Here is a 7,473-nt window from a genome sequence, read left to right as displayed (position 1 = left end):
AACGACGCAACAAGGAAGAAGAAGAGGTCTTCAGGTCAACGGCTTATCTACCTTTTATTGGGAACATCTCGTCACAGATAGGTAGAATATTGAGGAAGCATCAAGTTAGAGTCATCTTTCGCCCTCCTCCTAAAATATCATCACTGGTGGGATCCGTTAAGAATGACCTGGGCCTACGTAAATCAGGTGTCTACAAGATTCCGTGTGATTGCGGCAAGTCATATATAGGGCAGACAACAAGAACGGTGCAGGAACGTATTGTGGAACACCAGCGGCATACTCGCCTTCTCCAACCCACCTAGTCCGCAATCGCTGAACATTGCATTTCTATTGGCCACTCTGTGAATTACAATGATACAAAAATTGTGGTTCAAACATCAAATTTCTGGAGTTCAATTATAAATGAATCCATAGAAATAAAATTGTCAGACAGCGAGACTAATCAATCGAGATAGCGGTTACCAGTTAAATTCCGCTTGGAATTCCTTTGTAGAGAAACTTCGTAGTGAACGTAGTTATTGGTATAAAGATGAAGATCGATCTGATATCGAAATGCCAAGTTTTCACCGCGCAGGGCGCCAGGCGCAGCGCACGGAGTTGTGAACGCGCACGCCAAACAGTACATGCGCAGCGCATGCGCAATGCAGCCCCCTTTGGCTTTAAATAGCAGAGCTCAGCGCGTATTCGCCAGTACTTTTACAGCTGTACTCACCTGAAGATGGCCAAAAGACTTTGTGGGGAAATATCGTGGCAAGATGTTACTGACTTACGGCAGTTCTCCAGTCTTTTTATGGAACGATCAGTACGCCGGGAAAATTTCAAACATCACATACGAAGTTAATGTTTAAAGCTCTCCCAGCTCAATACACAGCCATGCATTCTGAAAATCACCTTCTCATTATCTTCCAGTGTTAAATGGTCAGACATAATTGAAAATCTTAAGTAACAGCCATAAATTAGACATTTGGCAAAGCTTTAAAATCACCAGATAGTGAACCTAGTTCTGTTCCATCGCTTTACTGCTCGTCCACCAACGACCTACTATCCTTCATATGTTACTACGATCTTGTGCACTTGTCACACCGGCTAGCATCCAGTACAAAGGCTTCTCCACAAAATGCAAGGTGTTACAAGAATGCACCAGCTGTTCCCTCTCATTCAGAAGTTAACAATGTGTGGTTATGCCGAAGAGTAATGAACGTTAGTTACTGGCGAAAACGTAGGGCTGCTTCAGATGATTTGTTCATTTTCACAGCTCTGTATTTTTCTACGTATTACCTGTACAAATATGATTGAGGCATGAATTTAACAGTGAAATCACCAGGTTTACATTTTTCTCCCTGCAGATGTTCTATGAATTGTCCCCTGGTCACATGGCACACGTCCAAGTGGTAGTCAAATTTGTTCCATACTTTAAGTAGCAGAATCCTGTCAATGGTAAGCGATGCGTTCTCTGAACTGTTCCAGTGTTCTCGGCGATGGGGATACGTAATCACAGTCCTTAATCTATCCACAAAGGAAAAAGCCACAAGATCCTATGTCAGGCAACCAGGTGGCCAAGTGAACAGAGCCACTCATCGTCGCCACTACAACCAATCCAACGATGAGAAGTTCATCGTCTAGGTAGCGACGAACATGGATCTCCAATGAAGGGGTTCCCGGTCTTGTCTGAAGATGAAATTCTGGGAATCACGAGTCATATGTGGAAACAACAGTAACTACTATTTATCAAGGTTAGAAGTACCCGTTACAGTCTTGTCACAGAAGATAAACGGCCCATACAGCTTCGTCTGTGACATTGCACAGAAAATATTAACCTTCGGGGAATCTCACTCATGCTCCAAAATTTCAAAAGAATTTTAAGTGCCCCATCGTCTCGCATTGAGGCAATCACCCTTTCCAGGTAAGTGGAATGTTGCTTTGTCGCTGAATATCAGCGTGGAGGCGAAATGTTTATCCTCAAGTGCTTCCTGAATTCTTCAGCAAAATGGAAGGCGCCACCATGACTGATATCTAACTGCCCTCGCTAAATCTTCCACACGATTTGCTGCGATATTCCAAGTTCGTGGCTGGTGCAGACCGCTGACGTTTTGGATTGCTTACGAAACTTTCCCTCACTTTCTCCACAGGAGCGACTGGCACACTTGGTCGACCGGTACGTATCTGTTCACAGAGACAAACAGTGTCCCTAAATTGTCGATACCAACGCACGAATCTCTGTTTACAAGATGCAAACTCGGTGAGTTCAGTGTTCTGTTAATCCATCATTCATAAATTATATGTAATTATTTTGAAAATATAGAACTCTGAAAACGAATAAATCATTTATAACAGCCCTGTATCTACGCGTTCCGTGTTTTTACTACTATCTGAAAGGGTTCAAGAAATCATCCAGAAACCCGTTGTGGCTAGCAGTCTTTCGTGACTCTAGAAACGTGTAGCTGCGTGTTAACAATGTGTTATTCTGCGTTGTATCCTGAATGAATACATGATGAAAATGGAGACTGATATACAATGAGCATTTTGACCGAACGCTACCGAGTGACACTTTCATGCCTGCAGCATACATCGATTAGAATTTTTCCACGGAATAAGGCCGCCTGTAACTCCGGAAGAGACGAGTGAGCTTTGAACCTGGTTAGATTATAAAATTTAATGTCTTGGTCATACAGTATGCTACCAAAACTGGGCCGCTGTGGCCAAGCGGTTCTAGGCGCTTCAGTCCGGAACCGCGCTGCTGCTACGGTCTCAGGTTCGAATCCTGCCTCGCGCATGGATATGTGTGAAGTCCTTAGGTTAGTCAGGTTTAAGTAGTTCTAAGTCTAGGGGACTGATGACCACAGTTGATAAGTCCCATAGTGCTTAGAGCCATTTGAACCATTTGTTACCAAAACTGATTAACGATTTCGGATTTTCGACCACTGGCAGATCTAAAAATCAGAAAGGATGAACAAAACATATCATAGATTAACCAAACAAAATAATGGACGGTAAAGGTGCAAATAAAATGAACAAGTTACCTAAAAATTTAGCACCGACACCTAGGCGCGTAGTCAGCACATAAAAGTACAACGATAGTTCGTGCATATTATTTTATAGATTAAATAAAGTTTAAAATGATCGACGCTAGTGGCACTTGTAAGACATCAGTTACAGATAACTGAATGTATATGTGTAGACTACTGGCCGTTAAAATTGCTACACCAAGAAGAAATGCAGATGATAAACGGGTATTCATTGGACAAAGGTATTATCCTAGAACTGACATGTGATTACATTTTCACGCAATTTGGGTGCATAGATCCCTGAGAAATCAGTACCCAGAACAACCACCTGCCGGCCGCGGTGGTCTAGCGGTTCTGGCGCTGCAGTCCGGAACCGCGGGACTGCTACGGTCGCAGGTTCGAATCCTGCCTCGGGCATGGGTGTGTGTGATGTCCTTAGGTTAGTTAGGTTTAAGTAGTTCTAAGTTCTAGGGGACTTATGACCTAAGATGTTGAGTCCCATAGTGCTCAGAGCCATTTGAACCATTTGAACAACCACCTCTGGCCGTAAAAACGGCCTTATACGCCTGTGCATTGAGTCAAACATAGCTTGGATGGCGTGTACAGGTACAGCCGCCCATGCAGCTTCAACACATACCACAGTTCATCAAGAGTAGTGACTGGCGTATTGCGACGAGCCAGTTGCTGTGCCACCATTGGCCAGACGTTTTCAATATGTGAGAGATCTGGAGAATTTGCTGACCAGGGCAGCAATGGAACATTTTCTGTATCCAGAAAGGCCCGTACAGGACCTGCAACATGCGGTTGTGCATTATACTGCTGAAATGTAGGGTTTCGCAGGGATCGAATGAAGGGTAGAGCCACGGATCGCAACACATCTGAAATCCCACTGTTCAAAGTGCCGTCAATGCGAACAAGAAATGACCGAGACGTGTAACCAATGGCACCCCACACCATCACACTAGGTGATACGACAGTATGGCGATGACGAATACACGCTTCCAATGTGCGTTCACTGCGGTGTCGCCATCATGATGCGACCATCATGATGCTGTATACAGACCTGGATTCATCCGAAAAATGACGTTTTGCCATTCGTGCACCCAGGTTCGTCGTTGAGTACACCATCGCAGGCGCATGGGATGCAGCGTCAAGGGCAACTGCAGCCATGGTCTCCGAGCTGATAGTCCATGCTGCTGCAGACGTCGTCGAACTGTTCGTGCAGATGGTTGTAGTCTCGCAAACGTCCCCATCAGTTGACTCAGGGATCGAGACGTGGCTGCACGATCCGTTACAGCCATGTGGATAAGATGCCTGTCGTCTCGACTGCTAGCGATACGAGGCCGTTGGGATCCAGCACGGCGTTCCGTATTACCCTCCTGAACCCACCGATTCCATATTCTACTAACAGTCATTGGACCAATACGAGCAGGATTGTCGCGATACGATAAACCGCAATCACGATAGGCTACAATCCGATCTTTATCAAAGTCGGGAACGTGATGGTACGCATTTCTCCTCCTTAGACGAGGCACACAACAACGTTTCACCAGGCAATGAGAAATCGGTTGGAAACTTTCCTCATGTCAGCACGTTGTAGGTGTCGCCACCGGCGCCAACCTTGTGTGAATGCTCTGCGAAGCTAATCATTTGCATATCACAGCATCTTCTTCCTGACGGTTAAATTTCGCGTCTGTAGCACATCTTCGTGGTGTAGCAGTTTTAATGGCCAGTAGTGTATAAAAATATTGTATGTATCAGAAGACGTCAAAAGTAATACTTTATATAAATTTTTTTAAAAATGTGGCATATTCTGGTTATTTACGAACAGATGTTATATTTAATAAATGTGAAAATTATCTGTGAATATGTCTGTAAATATTCACTCCTTGCACTTATTTACTGATTGCGCATCCATGTGTCACTGCTCTTTTTTTAGGTACATTTTCATTTTAGTCGCACAGTTAATGGCCATTGTTTGTTTCGTAAATGTATTGATATGTTTTGTTTACGTGGTGTTACTTTTAGTCGTGATGATGACTGAAACTTCCAAACAGGTAATCAGTTTTAATAAAATATTATGTGGTCAAGACATTATCTTTCATAACCTAAAATTTCATTCTTATGTGGGTTTGTTTTAAGTACATGAAACACTGTTCTTACAGTGACAAATCAATTATTTATTACAATTTTATAAGTACTCTGCAACTTGAAACAAAAGGCAATAACTTCACAATGAAGTAGAATACTAATGCAAAGTCACAAGAAAATTTAAAGAACTCCCACAACTAATTCATTGTGAACGCAGGTTAAACTGAATACACCCCAGTTTGTCATATAGTAACACTGGTATGGCGATGTTGATAAACGGTGGCGGAGATCATCATTCGAGTTAGGTAGTTCTCTTGGCTGAGTAACTATATCAGTCCATAGGCGCCGAACTTCATTCTAGTAATCTCACATTCTGGCATATTCGGCTTACAGAACAGAAAGTGCAGTCCGCTTCGTCATCCAGCAGAGTCCGTAAGTACAGCGCCGTAGTCTAGGAAAAAATTGTTGAGATCAGGGCGCATCTCAGCTAATTCTCATCGAATGAGGCTGAGCTCACAGCCGGTCGCGCTCAAACCGACCAGCTCTCTGATTAGACGTGATCTGTTGGCCGGAGATAGTTTTACCTTGCTGGCAGCGCCCTCACCAGACTTAAACGTTTTGACAGTTGTCGGTAGTTTTGAGTCTTCTCCCGACGTATCAGGCGTGGTTGGAAGTATGGATATTGGATGTGTTTAGTGCTAGTGTAACTTCACAGGTGGATATTGCAACTCAGCATAGCCAGAGCACATGTTGCTTATCATCATCATCCATCGATCTTTGCCGGCCGGTGTAGCCTAGCGGTTCTAGGCGCTACAGTCTGGAACCGCGAGACCGCTACGGTCGCAGGTTCTAATCCTGCCTCGGGCATAGATGTGTGTGATGTCCTTAGGTTAAAGTAGTTCTAAGTTGTAGGGGACTGATGACCTCAGAAGTTGAGTCCCATAGTTCTCAGAGCCATTTGAACCATCGATCTTTGAGGAAGTCGGATGATGGGCATTAGATACCTTGAAACGCGTACGTTTCATATGTATTCATTACCAGCAATGGCGAGCCATGACAGAAACTCTGACCAGAGAGTTATTTATCGTGGCTAGTCTGCGCTTGACCGCGCGAGAGTTCAGTAGTGTGTGGCGAGTCGGCAGTGGGAGTAGACAGTTGGATAGTTGTACTCAGTCAGTGCTAGTGTGTAGCGAGTCGGCATGCGTCCGCGGTGTGCTCTGCCCACGAGTCTGGTCAGGAATGTGGTGGACGATATGTATATTATTATAGAAGGTACTGAAGCAGCATTGCGCTCAACTAATAACGTATGTTAATTGTAATTAATTTGTTCAAAATGCTGCCCCAATAATAACTTTTTATAAAGTAACTCATATAAAGAAAAAGATTCATTTCAAGCTAAATAATATTTCCTGTGCATTCCCTCCAAGAATCAAAATTAAATATAAGCCAGCATTGCACGAAGCTATGCCGAAAAATAAGAGCAGATATAGATGCAGTTTTACTGAGGTAAGAATTTTGGTTAAATTATTTCACAGGGCCGTAGGTCAGCGCTGCTGTCCTTATAAAATTTATCAGGTGTAATTATTTCTGTTGAGATGTTACATTCAGTTCATGGTTCATTATTCAATTAACATTATTGTGGGTTTAATGATGAATCATCATTCCTTAATTTTTGTGGGGAGTTTACATTTGGGCCATTATTATTCTTTAATTTTGCAAGGAGGTTACGCTTGGCTCATTTTATTATTCAGTTTTGTGGCAAGACAACATTTCACTTAACATTGACTTTCATATTCTTGCTGGGAGGTTACAATTTCACTATTATTGACTTTTAAAATTTTTGTGGGGAGGTTACACTTGGCGACATCCGGACCAGGATCGTATTTCTTTGTGAATCTTCTGATAAGTTGTCAGATATCTGCTCTTATTTACTTAAATGTAATTAGCACTTGACGCAACGCATTTACTAATTTTGTCACTTTCCTTCACAGATCATCGGTAATTCGTTGCTCTTTGTTGTATTTGTGTTTGTTGCATTTTGTATTGTCTTTGTTTCATTATTGAATAATTTTGATTTGTGTTAAAATGCCGCGAAAATTGTTAACAGTACATCGCGATGTATGATGGGTGAAATAGCTGAGTCAAATAATATAACCGGTAGTACTTGCGACACGCAGTGTAATAATGACAGTTCCCCATTTGCGGACAATCAGTGGGTACCGACCACTAATGTTGATTTTGATACTAGTGATGAACAGACGAATTCAATTGTGTCCTCTGTTAATTTGACGACAATTGATGACGAGGGGCGTTCTGTTGCAATGAGCGCTGCCCAGCTTAACACAACCGGTTTGCAAGATTTACGTAATGAACAGAC

The sequence above is a fragment of the Schistocerca nitens genome, chromosome 8, assembly GCF_023898315.1.
Source record: "Schistocerca nitens isolate TAMUIC-IGC-003100 chromosome 8, iqSchNite1.1, whole genome shotgun sequence".
Classification (NCBI taxonomy): Eukaryota; Metazoa; Arthropoda; class Insecta; order Orthoptera; family Acrididae; genus Schistocerca; species Schistocerca nitens.
Note: the sequence above shows the minus strand (reverse complement) of the source record.